Consider the following 15,888-nt stretch of genomic DNA (forward strand, 5'->3'; position numbering starts at 1 on the left):
ATAATGCCTTTTCTCTAGATGCATCCAAAACATTTTACAAAGTGTCCTGAAACATATAAAGCAACTGGTTGTCTTCCACTAAAATTTTGTAATAACTTTAAAGTCAACTGTTTTTAAAATACATGTCCACAATACCCACAGTTTTATAGAAGTGATTACAAATGGTTTCAGTGACCAAGCAAGATTGAAGAAATTTAAAGATTCTAAATGCTTGTTACTTGCGCAAGTTGCACACAAGACTTCAAAGCATAACATGCAAAAAAAGTGACCTTTTGAAATGTTACTATTGTTTTGAAGTCAAGGTCATGTTTGATTAAATAGTTTTTCACTTCTAATTTTATACCAGAACTAAACCTGAATGCATTAAAGTCCCACAAAATGAATGATGTGACCAGAGTTGGCATGACACAAATACTGATGATGCAGAACTTTCCTAAATTTGGTCTCTTTCCTCAATATTCTTCCCTCAGTCATTATCCCAATCAGAACAAGGGAAGATTAGAATTGGTAAAGATTATGAGATGTTGTTGATAAGTTTTTAATTCATCAAAAGATCTGTGATATGATCAATGCCGTAACTCTTTGCAATGATATAGTTCACAGGCGAAAGATAATTTTTTTTCCAGATTCTATGTCAATACAATTCTCAATAATCTTTTTTCTGACATGTTGCAATCCATGTTCTCTGCCTCCTTCCCACTACTCCTTCCCCAAGATTAGGTAATTTGATATAGGTAGTACTTTTGATATTATACAAGATATATTTCCCTGATCATCATGTTGTGAAAGAAGACACATATCACTTATATAAGAAAACTCATAAAGGAAATAAAGTGAAAGCATTCAGACTCTTTCAGTTTCTTCTAGGGCAATAAATAGTCTTTTTTTTTTTTAATCATGAGTTCCTTGGAGCTGTCCTGGATCCTTGTATTTCTGATAGCAGTTTAGTCATTCACAGTTGATCACCATATTACTGTTACTGTGTATGATGTTTTCTTAGTTCTTCTCACTTCACTTTGCATCACTTCAGATAAATATTTCCAGGGTTGTTGTTGTTGTTGTTTTTGTGATTATCTTGTTCATCATTTTTATAAGTACAGTACTATTCTGTCACCATCATATAACACAGCTTGTTCAGCCATTCTCCAACTGATGGACCTCCCTTCAGTTTTCAGTTCTTTGCCACCATAAAAAGAGCTGCTAGAAATATTTTTTTGTGTAAATAGGTCCTTTCCTCCTATATTTGATCTCCTTGAGATACAGTGCTGGTAGTGGTATTGCTACCTCCATCTATAACTTTTTGAATCATGCTATTCTTATCTACATCCTCCAAATTCTCCCAAGGGGCTTTGTACAAAATACTGGTTGCTTTTTAACATCATGTAGGGTGTTCATATATATTCATATTCATAATACATGTTCCTATGTTATATCATATTTTTGCTTCAGTTACTAGCCATTTAACCAGCCATCATGCTGCCCAGACTAGGTCTCATCTCTTTTATACTTAGAATTCTCATTGTGAGAAGTGACTGCTGATCAATAATCAATCATCCTTTACTTTTAATACCAGTTCAAGCAATGCTTTAATTACTAGTTAATGTATCAGTCTCAATACAGCTATGTGTGTATTTAATGTCTATAACTTCTTCCTTCTTTCAAATTCTAAAATCATAATCAAACCAATTCTAGTTATTCCTTCTGGAAAGAGAATGCTAACCTATGCCCCTCTGGATCCATTCACTGTACCTGAGACAAATATATACCTCCCTGTTTATTGCTCTACTACATAAGCTGTTTCCCCCATTCAGATGCAAACTTCTTGAAAGTAGAATTGTCTTTGCTTTTGGATTTGTATTAATGGTGCTTAAAATGATGTATGTCATAAAATAAGCACTTAATAAATGCTTTTTTTCATTCAATTAGTCATTCCTTTTATATGGAAATCCCACCACCTTTATGCCACCATGTTGTTGTGTTGGTACATCTCTTTCATGGTATCTTTTAAGTCTTAAATCTTTTACTTCTATGACACATATTATGATACTATTCAGTCACACAATTATTCATTGGTGGTAGGATTGATGTGCTCACTACTCTGTTTTGGTTATTCCCAAAATATGATTATTTTGAGATTGTACAAATTGGACTATTCCATGAATCAGAGCTATGTAGAATTACCAGAAAAAATGTTCCACTAGGCAGGTAACATCATTGATGTTGCTATTGCTTCAAACAATGTAGAGTACAATCGATCCATAATTATATATCCTAGTGTAATTCTTTGTCATGCCCTTCTATATGAGCCTAAAGGGGTCTGCCTAACTTGCTGGAGGACCTCTTTACTCTCTATTTACATGATGAGGCTATCAAGGTATCAAAAGTGCTACATTAGTAGTGACAAAATGATAAAGCCTACAGAGGAAAGTCACCAGCACATTGGATCCTTCTTGGGAGATTATGACAAAAACTCATGGTGAAGTATTGACAAAAATTTCATGGGATGAAAAGATTTTCATTTGTTTTGCTGGAAGACATATCCCCATCAATGAGATTGTAGTTCCATTGGCATTTTATTATTGATTTTACTGATTAGTATTTTTTTTATCCTTCATAGTTAACTCTAATGGGAAAGTAAAAAAAGCAGAAGTTATTTATGTTTTAATTGGAAGGAAAAAAAAAGTGAAGTTAAAGAATTTTAAAGCAGGACACCACCAAGTGGCATAGGCGCAGGGAAGGCCCTGTAGCAATGGATAGCAAGAAAAGAGATTTGGAAACTAATAGCAACTTGATGGCATTATACGTTTGGGGTTGGGAATGGGAGGAGCAAATGAAGAATAAAGGGAACAGAAATAGGAAGTGGGAGGATGCGAACTTCACCTATTTAATAATTTTCCTCTGGAGAACCCCTGGAAAGAGAATAAATTATATAATCATAAAATTGGAAGCAATCATTTCATTCATCTGTCTTTTCATAAACCATCCGGGCCTGAATAGTTCATCCTATTCTAAAACATCCCCTGGGAAAGAGTCTAAAGCTCCCTCTGCAACCTGTTTCTGGAGTCTAACCTTTATATTCAGATTGCCAGGTTTCTGACTAGACTCATTCATTTATTAATTATTAGATTTTAAAAAGTGGAACTCTTTGGAAAAAAAAAGCCTTAGGGTATAGCACAATAAAATCATTCATTAAAGTCTAAGCTAACAGCTGTAATAATAGCAAAAATGAAGATTATCCACATAAAACAGCATGCTTCACTTACTACTTCTTCTGGGCAGGCCAGTTTCAAAAAGTCAAATGAAGACTCACTCTTAAAAAATAGTATTCTGTTTGGCATCAGGTTAATTGAATAGGAATCTTATATTCCTATAAAATCAAATTTACTGTTTCATCATCTTTTAAAGGTTCCCCCAAAAAATTCTGCATCAGTTTCTACTTTTCATTTCTTATTTATTTAGTACCCACTGGGCCAAGTTGATTGTGGAATTTAGAGATGGTAGAGACTTGCTTCACATGGTTTCACAATCAGGCCTCTATGTTACAAAGTACTCAGTGATTAGACCACATTTTTTCATATGCAAAAAACCTTCCAGGAATAATTAGTTTCAGACACTGAACAATTAGGTGGTTGAAGCCTCATAAAATGTAGTTGTTGGTTAATTGGCTCATATTCACATCAAAATATTTGCATCTACAACCTTTGCACCTGCAAAATTTCAGCTCACAAAAATGTAATACAAACAGGCAGTAAGACCCAGATTTTTCCATGGGCACTCTTTATTATACTCAAAAAATGTTGAACCATATGGTAATATAAATGCTAGTCTATTGACCACAAATTCTTTGGCACATGGATAAAATTTATACCTGAAGCCTGAAGCAGCACCAACACCTTCCCCTGTGTCTGTCCAGACTTTTATTCTGCAAATGATGCAATCGGTACTTTTCAGAATGGAGGAATAAGATAGTTTCCTTTTAAATTTTGTCCTTGATGTGGAAAACTCATCTTCTGGGATCCTTGAAGTATATGATTCTATTGGGAAATGTTTCATATCCTCATTGAAAGAAGTGTATTGTCCTTCTCACAGGAATAAAAATATGTTAGTCACTAGAACCAAAACTAATGCAGAGGACTTGGGGCTTTGCTCTAGACCACCAGAATTTAGAAGGTGCTCCTAGAGTTGAAGTCCTTCAATAGTTTAGAAATAATCCAGTTTAGCACCTTGTTAGCCATTATAATTAGTTACAATAGGAAGTAACCAGATGTCCGGCAGGTGGCTGCACCTGAGGTCAGACCTTTCATGGCTAGCAGCTGCTCCACTTTTCCAGCACTTGATAGCAAGATTCATATTGTTTGTCCTGAATACCGAAATTGATGGTTTAGCCCAGATAATAACCCACCAGTAGTATGTTTTCTTTGAATTATTTTTTCCAGTTATGGTGATGGTTTGCTTCTGAACTAGCCACACTCTCTCACTCAGGTCTCCCTATTGACTAAATGCAAGACCTTGAAATTCTCAGTTATGAAATCCCATCATTCAAAATGCATTTCTGGCACAAAATTTAACTTTTTAAATGTATTTTGGAAGAACACTCACTTCTCTCCAGAGTTATTGTGTCCTTCTCTGGCTACTCCATAATATTACTTATAGAGCACTTGACTTGTTGCTAGAAATGTGATGGTGGCTATTTTCAGTGCCTGTTTGATCAGGGAATCCTTGGCTCCTAGCCTTAGCTTTTGCCAGGGCAGCTAACATCACATTACAGCTGTGCTGGACTGAGAACTGAAACAGCTTATCAGAAAAGCAGGCAGCTTGTGTGAGGCCTTGGTACATGAGGGAAGGATCTTTCTAAAAAATAAACAGCACTTCTCTCCCCCTGCTTGCCCACAGCTGTCCCTGTAAACTTGAGGAAGCATAAAGCAACTATGCCACAGATTGCATTCTGTGGCAGACATGGGTTTCTCGTTGATGTCTGGGCAACTGTCCATAGCCTCTAAGTACAACTCCTCATTATGGGTTTCCACAAAGTGATATGTTTTTTTTTTTTTTAAGCCTTTGAATATCAGAGAAGGCCAATATGGACTCAGCCAGATGCAGCAGGGAATAGATGAAAACTCAGAGCAGAGAGATGTACCACAGCTGGTATGGATGTGGGGCTTGGGGAAGGGGAATTCAGTGGAGGTTACCTGGATAGCTGTTCTGAAATGCTAAACAAAAGTTTATTTTACCCTTCACTGACCAGAGTGCACTACGTTTTAACATGAGGGAACTTTGATTTGTGATTGGGAAACTCTTTCTTTGATCCAGGAAGATTATTTGATCAGGTTGAAATGTTGGTGGGATTTACAAATCTGTTATTTTTCAGAAGATGGGAAGGACTAAAAATGCACCTGTGTTCTATTGGGGTGAGGCAGAGAAAAATCTGGTACGTTTCTTCTCTTAATTTCTAATTGTTTCCAGAAAGGGAAATGGCAGGGATCTACTTGCCAAATACACTGAAAACTGGACTTGACAAAGAGGAGAATACATACTATAAAATTGCTGCTAATATGACTCAGGTTTTGAGTTAGGTGCGATCATGAACCTGATTCTTTATTCATTTATTCTGATAACTCTTAAGGGACAAAAAAGATGGGAATCTTTAAATATATACATATATATCTTTCCCATTTATTTATCCATACTGTTATGTTAGCCTTTTAAAAAATTAAAGTGATCATATTTCTGACCAGTCAAGGGATATATAAGAAAGATGAGATCCACAACTAATAAGAGAGAACCCTTGCATGTTCTCTTCTGGTGTTTAAGACAAGTTTCCCCTGGGAAAGCAATCCTGGGCTCTGATCTGTAAGCAAACTGTTAAACATAATGAGTTACTTTGTGAGCAGCCTTTTTCCCTAGCTTATTTAAATTTTCAAATAGTCTTTATTTCATGGGATACAATGACCATGAATTTATCATCAACAAGAGGCCAACCTACTGATGAGTCCTTCCATATTTAGCTATGCTGGCCCTTGAAAAACAGATTGGGTCTATTTCTGTGACCATACTTTCCTGGATAGTAGAAGCTCAGAGAATTCATACTCTCCCAGTATATACCTAAAGAATGCAGAGCTCTTTCAAGGCATGATAAGGCATGAGATGACTCATATATAAATTTTATATACTACACAGACTATAAATAGGCATATACACAAGTTTATATACTCACATACAGATGGGTATCTATCTCTCCATATTTTACTTTATTTTATATTTTTCGGGGGGTCAGGACCCTGTGCCCCTGTCGGGCAGGGGGCTTTTACTGTAGCTAGGCACTGCCAGGATCAGCAGTTCGATTAGGACACACGTTCCAGCTTGTCCTTCTTCTTGATGGCGTAAGAATTGAAGGAGCCCTTGGCAGCACTGATGAGCTCCTGGGCCAGGTACTCAGTGATGGTCTTGACGTTGTGGAAAGCCGGCTCCCGGGGAGCCCCCTGCACAGGAGCCAGATGCTCTGGCTCCTCAAAGCGCCCCTCCCGCCTGCCTGATCCTGGTGGAGTCCTCGAGGGGGCCGCTCTCCGGTGAGCCGGTGGATGATCTCTAAGGCATGCTAGACAATGCGCATGGTCATGAGCTTCTTACCATTGTTCAGGAGCTCCACAACAGGACACTGAGCCTCGAGCAAGCGCTTGGGGGGTGTAGAGGCCAGCGCTGTGTGGCAGGTACTTGGCATACTTCTCCTTGACAGTGATGTAGTCCTGCAGGGAAATGTCGTTGATCTGCACGTCATCCCTGCTCCACTTACTGAACAGCTTGATGTTGGGGGTCCTGGCCACCTCAGGCCCTGCTGCCTCCCACTCAGGTCAGCTCTCGTCCTGGCTCCTCCTTCGGACTGGGAGGGGAGTCCTTTAGACGCCTGCCCCGGGGGCTCACATTTCGGTCCAGATGCCTGGCACAGGCTGGAACAGGAAAAAGTATCTCTATATATTTTAAACATGTATATACTAATGCATAGTTTAACCTGGTTTTTCTGATAATTTGTATAAAACATTTTTTTTAATTTCACAATTTTCTATACATAAGGGACCAGAAGAGAGCCCACCCTGGTTCATTTCTTGTGACACCAGTGTCTCTGCTATAAATTGTATGAAATAAGAGCTGTCCAACCAACCAATGTCTCTGATGCTTATCTATGTGACCTTAGACAAGTCATCTTCCCCAGAGTTTCGTCATCTGTAAAATGAAAGCATGGACTAACTGACCACTAAGGACCTTCTGCCTCTTAATAAAATCCTAACAGTAGAGTAGCTGACCTCTCAGGTCCCTTCTAGCTTCAGAGATATGATCATATGATTTCTCTCTCAAAAGATTAAATGGAACTTAGTACTGGCAGCAAGATAACAAAGTGGTTAGAGTGCTAGATTTAGGGTCAGGAAGACCCACGTTTGAATCTTTGCTCAGACACTTACTAGTTATATGAATGTTGGGCAAGTCACTTAACTTCTCTCATTCTCAGTTCCCTCATCTTTAAAATGGGGATAATAGTCCTTACCTTACAGAGTTACTTCAAGGATCAAATGAAATAATACATGTAAATCACTTTGCAAACTTTAAAGCACTACATTTGTCCAACAGTGATTTGTCAAAAGTTTCGTGAATACTGTCTGACTAGTTACTTTAAGAATCTTCAAGAAAATTCAGATGTGACAGTAGTTCCTCCCTAATTATTTTGTTTTCCTCTAATTTTATGTAGAAATAGAATGATGATTAAATAGATGATGACTTACTTTCCTCCTTAATTTAATCTTATTTTCATTTCACTTTCAAGACTGAACAGCTTTCATCCAAACCTTCCATAATTCTTCCCCTGCTAGACTCCCTGCTACATGATAGGAAAATACTCCATGTAATGCCCCAGTTGCTCAACTCATTCCCCTCTAACTGAATTTGGTGTCATAACAACTATGTGAATAATACATGTCATTCTTCTCTGAGGGGCTTAGTGACATATTTGTTCATTTCACACCACAGATAGTACAGAAAAAAGTCTCTAACACAATGTTTGCAATACTCAGGAGGCTAATAGAACATGGAAATGGCAGTGTTTCATCAGACTAGGTGCTGTTATGTAGTATTTAGTGAGCATTATGTGTTGTTAGTGATATCTGAGCTATATTTATGGGACACAAGTGAGGCACAATAGCCCAAAATAGAACACTGAAGAGTCTGTTCACCTTAATGGCTGATATTACAGTATTTTGCTGACAGATCTGTTGCATACAAGAAATCTAACTGGTTGTACAATTTAATTCTTGAGATGAGGACAAAGAGGACGTGAAAACTCTTAGTGATTAATGCTTGCATTTTGATAATTGGGACATTTTAGGCAAATGCACAAAGACCCAATGAAATAGTGATTTCAGTTCTGGCCCCGTTTATGTATTTAGCATGTAGAAAGGTGAGGACTACCCTACTTTAATAGAATTCTGGACCTCTTTAGTCTGTGGATTGATGAACCCAGCCTAGGTCTCAGTGTGCTTTACTCCATGCCATGATGACTTTATTAGGTGAAAAGACCTCGTTTATTGAGTTAAAGAATCCATCTAAGATGTAAAACAGGTGGAGTGATTCCCAGACACATTAATTGAATCAATCAAGCAAAGGCATGCATTAGGTATGGGAAAAGTACTTAACCATATTAGAAATAAAATGTTTCTAGCTAGTGTATGAAATAAGATGAAAATACACAGGAAAGATATTGGGATTGCTTGAAGAGGATCAGTCATTCCCTGTGAGACAGATAAAATAGAAAGTTTAGAATCTAATATTCTAATAGCAGGCTGCTTAGGACAGGATAGTTCCAACTAAATCTGTGTGAGGGAATCACTTTAGGTGAGGAGGAAAGATGATCTGTTTCCTCTTTTCCTCATTTCCAGAAGAAAATCTTGCAAAATCAAAAGGTAAATATTTAGCTTTCCCATCAGTGTTACTAATGATGTCCTTGGTATAGCAGTTACTGATGAGAATATTTTCATTAGACCTAGAATACAAACTAGACATACTGGAAAGGCAATTTCAGAACTCTAGAATGAGCCAAATATCAGAATCCAACAAAGAGCTACACCTCTGGAAAACTTCATGGGGACTCCAGGAAATGAGAAATGGATTTGCATCCAACTAGGAGTTGTCTCTGCCTCAAGTGTTTTCTCCACTCAAGATCATTTCCTTTGCCTTCTGATTCTGCTTCTGCTTGGAGAGTGTGTCCTAGACTTTTGGAGAATGGTATTGTATTAACTATTCTTATTGTATCACCTTAGTAAATGCCCATTTCTAAAAGCTAATTAACTCTGGAGGGATAATTTATTTCAACTAGTAATCAATGGGGACTTGTGTACAATGGTGCGGAAAAACTTTAACCAGTTGTGATTACCTGTAATTGCTCCATTAGCCAATCACTTTCTAGGAACACAATATGCTAGTAAGAGTTGGAACTGAAAGAGTACCAAGAACTTGTGGCACACAAAACATAGGCAGAGTAATTAATTAATAGAAACATTTTTAGAAGGTTTATAGTTTGATCATTTGAATTTGCCAATTATGGATTCTTGGACAAATACTTACTTACTCTGACATTCTCTATTTCTCTCCAGGCAAATAGAACCATTTTAGTTTTGATCCCTTGGCAGTTCCTGTGATCCTCTGTAAAGTGGGTACCTTATCACAGCTTCTTTTTGTTCTTCCATAAGGATTTTCTGTTTACCAAATTCTGCTGATTCACAAGTGGTCTCCCTCCCTCCCTTTCTCTTTATCTCCTTCCTTCTCTCTTTCCCTATGATATTTCTGTATATTTTGGTTTTGTAGGATATCATAAAATATTTTATCTGTATCTATATACTATATCAAAGTTGCAGGAGAAAAATTTGGTCAAGTTTTGTTTTGTTTTTCCTTCTTGAGTATACTTACAACAGAGTAGATAGAGAACTGATTTTGGATGTAGGAAAATCTGAATTAAAGTCTCATCTATGGCACATATAGGTTGTGGGAACCCTAAGAAAATCATTTAACCTCTTAGTGCTCAGAGAAGACTTCATTTGCAGAGAGGGTGCCAATCTGTATTGGCAGGGGCAGAAGATATCCTCAGCTTTCAATCCCCTACATTAATGAAACCACAGATCCAATCTTAATCCTATTCTTTTTTGTTTTTCCTAGAGTACATTGCCTGGATTTTTGACATCATGTATGTTGATTGAAAACTATGGAAAATCACCAAGTAACAATTCCATTTTAAAATCAGATTAGCTCTACTCCCACAAAGAGATATAGGATTAGTGAAATGAATGGGCACATATGGAGGATATACTGACTGGGAAGGATGCACGTAGGAACATGCTTCCAACAAATACTTTTGACACTCTGGGACACTGATGTCCTTTCTTTCCTCATGGCATTTTCATGCTACCCCCCACTGAACATAGCATTTCTGATGGATAGGCCTTATTGCTTGGATCCCTGGACCTTATCCTCTTTACAGCTACTTGTCCAACCATCGATGTTAATTTCTCTTAAATCCATAGTTGGCTCTTTTCTTTGCTGCCAAAGGATATACTTTTAGAAGCTCTCAGGGTGCTACTACCTCCAGAGCTAACTTTGCTTTATAAAACTTCATGAGGTGGGGCAGCTACATGGCTCAGTAGATTCAGAACCAGGCTGAGGGATCTTGAGTTCAAATTTGATCTCAGACACATCCTAGCTATGTGACTTTGGACAAGTTACTTGACCCATATTGGCTAGCCCTTACAATCACCAATATACAGTATTGCTTCTAAGATGGAAGATAATAGTTAAAAAATTTTTTCTGGAGTATTGTTGATCTTTCTTCATTCAGTGGCAAGGTACTTTCTGCTTTCTTGAAAGAGCTTTAGATCTTGTAAAAGGGTAACAAAGTAAAATCTCTTCTTTGCATTTCATTAACATATAAATATCTGTTATCTATCCCTTACTTTCTATGATTACATTAACTGAGGTGGGATAGTCAATAAGTTAACAACTTGAATAACTCCCCCCAAATTAGCCAACAATGATTTGTACAGTATTTAATATTGAACATCTTTTCAATTGAAAGGAGAAGAAAAAGATTTCAAACAATCCCTTACATAGATAATTCATGTGTTTATTCATATAATTAAATGAATGTGTATATATAATTGTTAGTTGAATTGAAGAATTTCTGGAATTCTAATCTGAGAGGTCCTCTTTAGACCTATGTCAACCTAAACTGTAGGAGAGAGAAGATGGTGAACATCAGTCATAATATCATTGCTATTAAAACATACTATTCCTCACAATTTTCATTAGGATCATGGATATAGAATCAAAAGGAACTTTAAAGAGCATCTAGCAAAATTTTTTCACTTTATAGATAAGGAAATTGATATCCAGAAAGGCCAAATGATTTAACTAAAATAGTTCATGGTATAAATGTCAGAATCAGGAGTCAAACTGAGGTCCTCTAACCTCAAATCCAACACCAGTTGGGTAATAAAACACTAATTATCCAGAGACTAGCTTATCAGAAGTCTCAATCATTTGGCATTACTCCAAATCCAGAAGTCAATGGAAGTGTTACAGTGGAGAGAATGTTTTTGAGAGTAAGGACAGAACTTTTGCAAAGTGAGCAACATGACTTAGATCATAAATTATGAAATCTTAGAATAAAAGGAATTTCAGAGGTCATCTCATTTAACCTCTACATGAACAGCAAATCCTGCTGTAGTATCCCTGACAAGAGGTCATTCATCCTTGATTCAAAAAACCTCTAGTGATGAGAAACTCCCTACTTCCTGTAGTAATCTTATTCTGCTTTGGTATAAGGCTAGTTATTAAGAAATATTTTTGTTATTTGTAGGCAAATATTTTTTTTTTCCATTGCTCTAACTTCTATTCTGTAGGTCAAAGCAGGTTAAAAAAAAAAAAAAACTTTTTGCACATGATAGTCCTCCTAAAACTTGAATAAAATTATATTCACCTTAGTTGTCTCTTCTCTGAGTTTTATCCCTAGTTGCTTGAATCCATCTTTTATGCTATAGTTTTCATCTTTTAAAAAATTATACTAATTTTTTCCAGATTACATATCAATATAATTTTAATATTCTTTTCTGATATTTTGCAACCTATGTTCTCTCTCAATCCTATCCTCTCCCATTACCTCCCCAGGTAATATGATATAGGTTTTGCATATATTATCATGTAATCCATATTTCACATATATCATATTGTGAAACAAGGCACATTTTGCTTGCACAAAGGAAAATTAATTGAGGAAATAAAGTAAAGAATGGCATGTTTCAATTTGCCCTCATGCTATAGTTTCCATTTCTCTTCTTAGCCTGATTCCTGACCTTTGGTTAAGTTTAAGTGTGTCAATATCCAGGATTGCTCAGAGATGAATAAAAACTCCATTCGTTTCTAGACCAGGCAAGAATATTATCTATTAATAGTAATTATCTACTAATATTTCTAAGAGTAGTATTATCATAGCCTCTCTTCTGGATATGAACAATGTATTTAGGCTGGATGACTAACAGACAACTGAGATTATAAGTGGCAAAATTCAGGGCTGAAATTTCAAACCAGGTTTGTGATTTCTGAACCAAGGTACTTGGATTCAAGATCTAGTGCTTTTTTCACTGTAATTTTTTTTGCCTCCCATATTATTAGTTTTTTTGGCTAACTGTAGATACTAATATATTAATTTTGTAGTCAGTGAAGACACTAAGATTACTTTACATGAACTATAGCTCTCCATTCTGAAATGGGACATTTTATTTTTTGAACTTGTGTTATTTAATATTACCATTATATTTTATTTTGCCAATTGTGGCTCATTATTCTGGCTTCTAAAGATCTATTTGGATCCTGACTCTTCTCATGTTAACAATCCTTACCTACATTGTGCCATCTGTGTATATGAAAAACAAACCAAAACATAATACTATGCCTTTAAGTCATTACTAACGTTGCTCAACAGAAAAAGGTACAGGACAAATCAACAATGACATTTTTTTATTTGGGGTTTTTTATATCATAAATAATTTCTAAATTGTAATTGACCTATTAATCTAGATCTGTCCATTCAATTTATTGTGAGTTTACATAACTCTACAAATACCTACTTCACATGGTTATAGAATCATTGGTTGGTTTGCAAACTGAAATCAAAGAAGAACCCTGATCAGAAGGTATATTCTATAAATGGCCATCCTTTTATCACAAAGATCAAGAAGCATAGGAGAAGCTTAAGGGGAGACAAGAGACAAGGAAAAAAAAGGATAACAGAGAAGAGAGTTCTGGACAGCAGAAAAAGGACAATTTAGATTATAAATGGCAAAAGGTCAGGCAGCAACAGATCTCCTGCTAACAAAGAAGAGACTCAGTAATGGCAGAAGAAATTAAAACCATGCTTTGCGGAGAAGAGAATGGACAAATCATGACCTGGATTTTAATACTGCAACATTTGAAGGCAGAACAATAAAAAATGGTAACAAAAACATGTTTTGGGGTTCAAAGTATGATATAAGAAGGTTGTATATTAAAAAAACCCTAAAATATCAGAATTTCTTATTGGACCCAAGTCAGTCTGTGTAAGTGACCATTAAGATATCAAGTTGGGGGATATTTACTACCTACAATTGTACTATTCCAAGTTGGTACTCAGCCAACTCTAGTGGTTTTCTATTGCTTTTAGGAAAAAAAGTAGCCCTTCTGTTCATCTTCAAAAGCCCTATACAACAACCTATCACCAACCTCAGTAGGAACTCTTTAATCCAGGCCTCATGAACTTTTCTTTGTTTTTCATTCCCCAAACCTCCATCTCTGCACCTTTGCATACTTGAAATGCATTCTTTCCTTAATTCCATTATATAGAATCCTTCTATTAACATGTAGATTGAGCATCATCTTCTGAATAAAGTCTCTCCTGATAATATATTCCCAACTTTGCATTTTACTACACATTATATAGTTTATGTATATATATATATATATTTCCTCCTCCCTCATCACAATGAGTGGGGATGATTTTGTTCCTTGAATTTGTGTCCCCAGTGCCTAACATGATGCTTGTCACATGGGAGGCAATTAACAAATATTTGTTAAATTCAAATTTAACAAATTTAACAAATAACAAATTTAAAAAATAATAACACATCAACAAACAAAAGTGAATGTAAAAACCTTCAAAGATCAAGCATGATCAAAGAGATATGAGAAATTGCCCCCCCCAAAAAACTCCTTTTTGGACATGGGTGATCCACAGGTGTTACATATTGCATATGTTTATAGACTTTTCCTTTTGTATCAATCAGGCACCCTGATTTTTTTCCTCTTCAAATAAAATCATGTTATATGGGATGGATCTCTTGGAGGGGGAAGGGAAGAGATGATGAGGATAATTATGATGTGAAAATGGGATATATCAATAAAAACTAATTAAAAAAGAAATTCTTGTTGATTGTATGAAAATATTGCATAAAATTCACATATTCAGACATCTATATACATACTTATATGTGCAGAAAAAAATTTATTAAACTGTTAATTCAAATATTAATTACATATTAAAAATCACAGAAAAAAAAGATTCTCTGCCTCCTATCTCCAGGTATTTTCTCTGGCTGTCCATCCATCATTTCTGGAATGTTTACCCCTTTAATTTGGCCTACTAACTTTTCTGACTTACTTTAAGTCCCATCTAAATTAATATCTTTTATAGGAAGCTATTTCTAACTTTTTTTTTATTCTAGTGCTTCCCTGTGTTCATTATTTCTAATATCCTGTATGTAGCCTGCTTTGCATATATTTGTTGGCCTGTAGTCTCCTCCATTGGCTTGTAAACTCTTTGAAGATATGGACTAACTTTTGTTTCCTTTTGTATCTCCAGTGCTTAACACAGTGCTTGGCACTTAGGAGGTACTTAATAAGTATTAATTGATTGATTAAGATAAAAGAGAAAAAATTGATGAAGTATAATGTAGTAGGTAAATATGCTACCTGTAAAGCTCTCTTTTCCAAAAAGTCAAATTCCAAATTAGTTTTTGAAAAGGAAGATTTAATAATACAATTCATATTTTATTATATTGAGTTTAATATGTTATGCATGAAAATTTCAAGTCAATTGGGCTGTCAGTAGGACAGTTACCTTGATTTGTTTTAAATAACTATAATGGCTCTATTTTCAGTGGAACAATAATAAAAAAAATACTAACTGGGCTATGGAATATGGAAACTGAACCTATAACCTTGGTCTCACCAGACTATATTAAATGACCACAAATTCCCTGCAACAAAGTGACTGTGAGGCTGTTTTATTTGTAAAATTTGTGAGATTATACTAGAGCTGTGCATTTTTCAGTCATTTGTGGAAATAGGGGGGAAAAGATGGCATGTGCTTTCTCAATGTTGTGAAAATATGCATGAGCCACTTTTGGGGTGTAATGGAAAAGAGATTGGACTTTGGATTCTGTGACCTTGATTTGGTGGGCTGACCCTGACAGAAGCTAGATCATTTTATTTGGGGGGGGGGGGAAGAGGGGCTCCTTTTCCTAACTAATTTCTACAAAGAAAGGGTTAAATTAGATAAATCTTTGTGGTTCCTTCCAGCTCTACCATTTAAAGATTATACGAAAGCCTGAATTTAAGCAAGATATGAAACAGTTAAAGACAGCTCTAAGCTTAGGAAAGCATATTTGCAACCACATGTTTTCCCAGACTTGTGACCTGCAGGCACACACCTGGTATCAGGTCAGGTTACAGCCAAGCTCCTTGGCCTACAGGTCAGGACCTGGCTGATGATAGGCCTCCAGCCCTCCTAAAGCATACCAATCACTTAAAGCAACAAGAGAATAT

General features: G+C 36.1%; 1 pseudogene; it reads right to left on the reverse strand.

The window, feature by feature from the left end:
• Window positions 1–3,107: 3,107 nt before the first annotated feature.
• Window positions 3,108–6,842, reverse strand: LOC130457108 (40S ribosomal protein S5-like; annotated as a pseudogene).
• Window positions 6,843–15,888: the final 9,046 nt, after the last annotated feature.

This window comes from Monodelphis domestica, chromosome 1, assembly GCF_027887165.1.
Source record: "Monodelphis domestica isolate mMonDom1 chromosome 1, mMonDom1.pri, whole genome shotgun sequence".
NCBI classification, from domain to species: Eukaryota; Metazoa; Chordata; class Mammalia; order Didelphimorphia; family Didelphidae; genus Monodelphis; species Monodelphis domestica.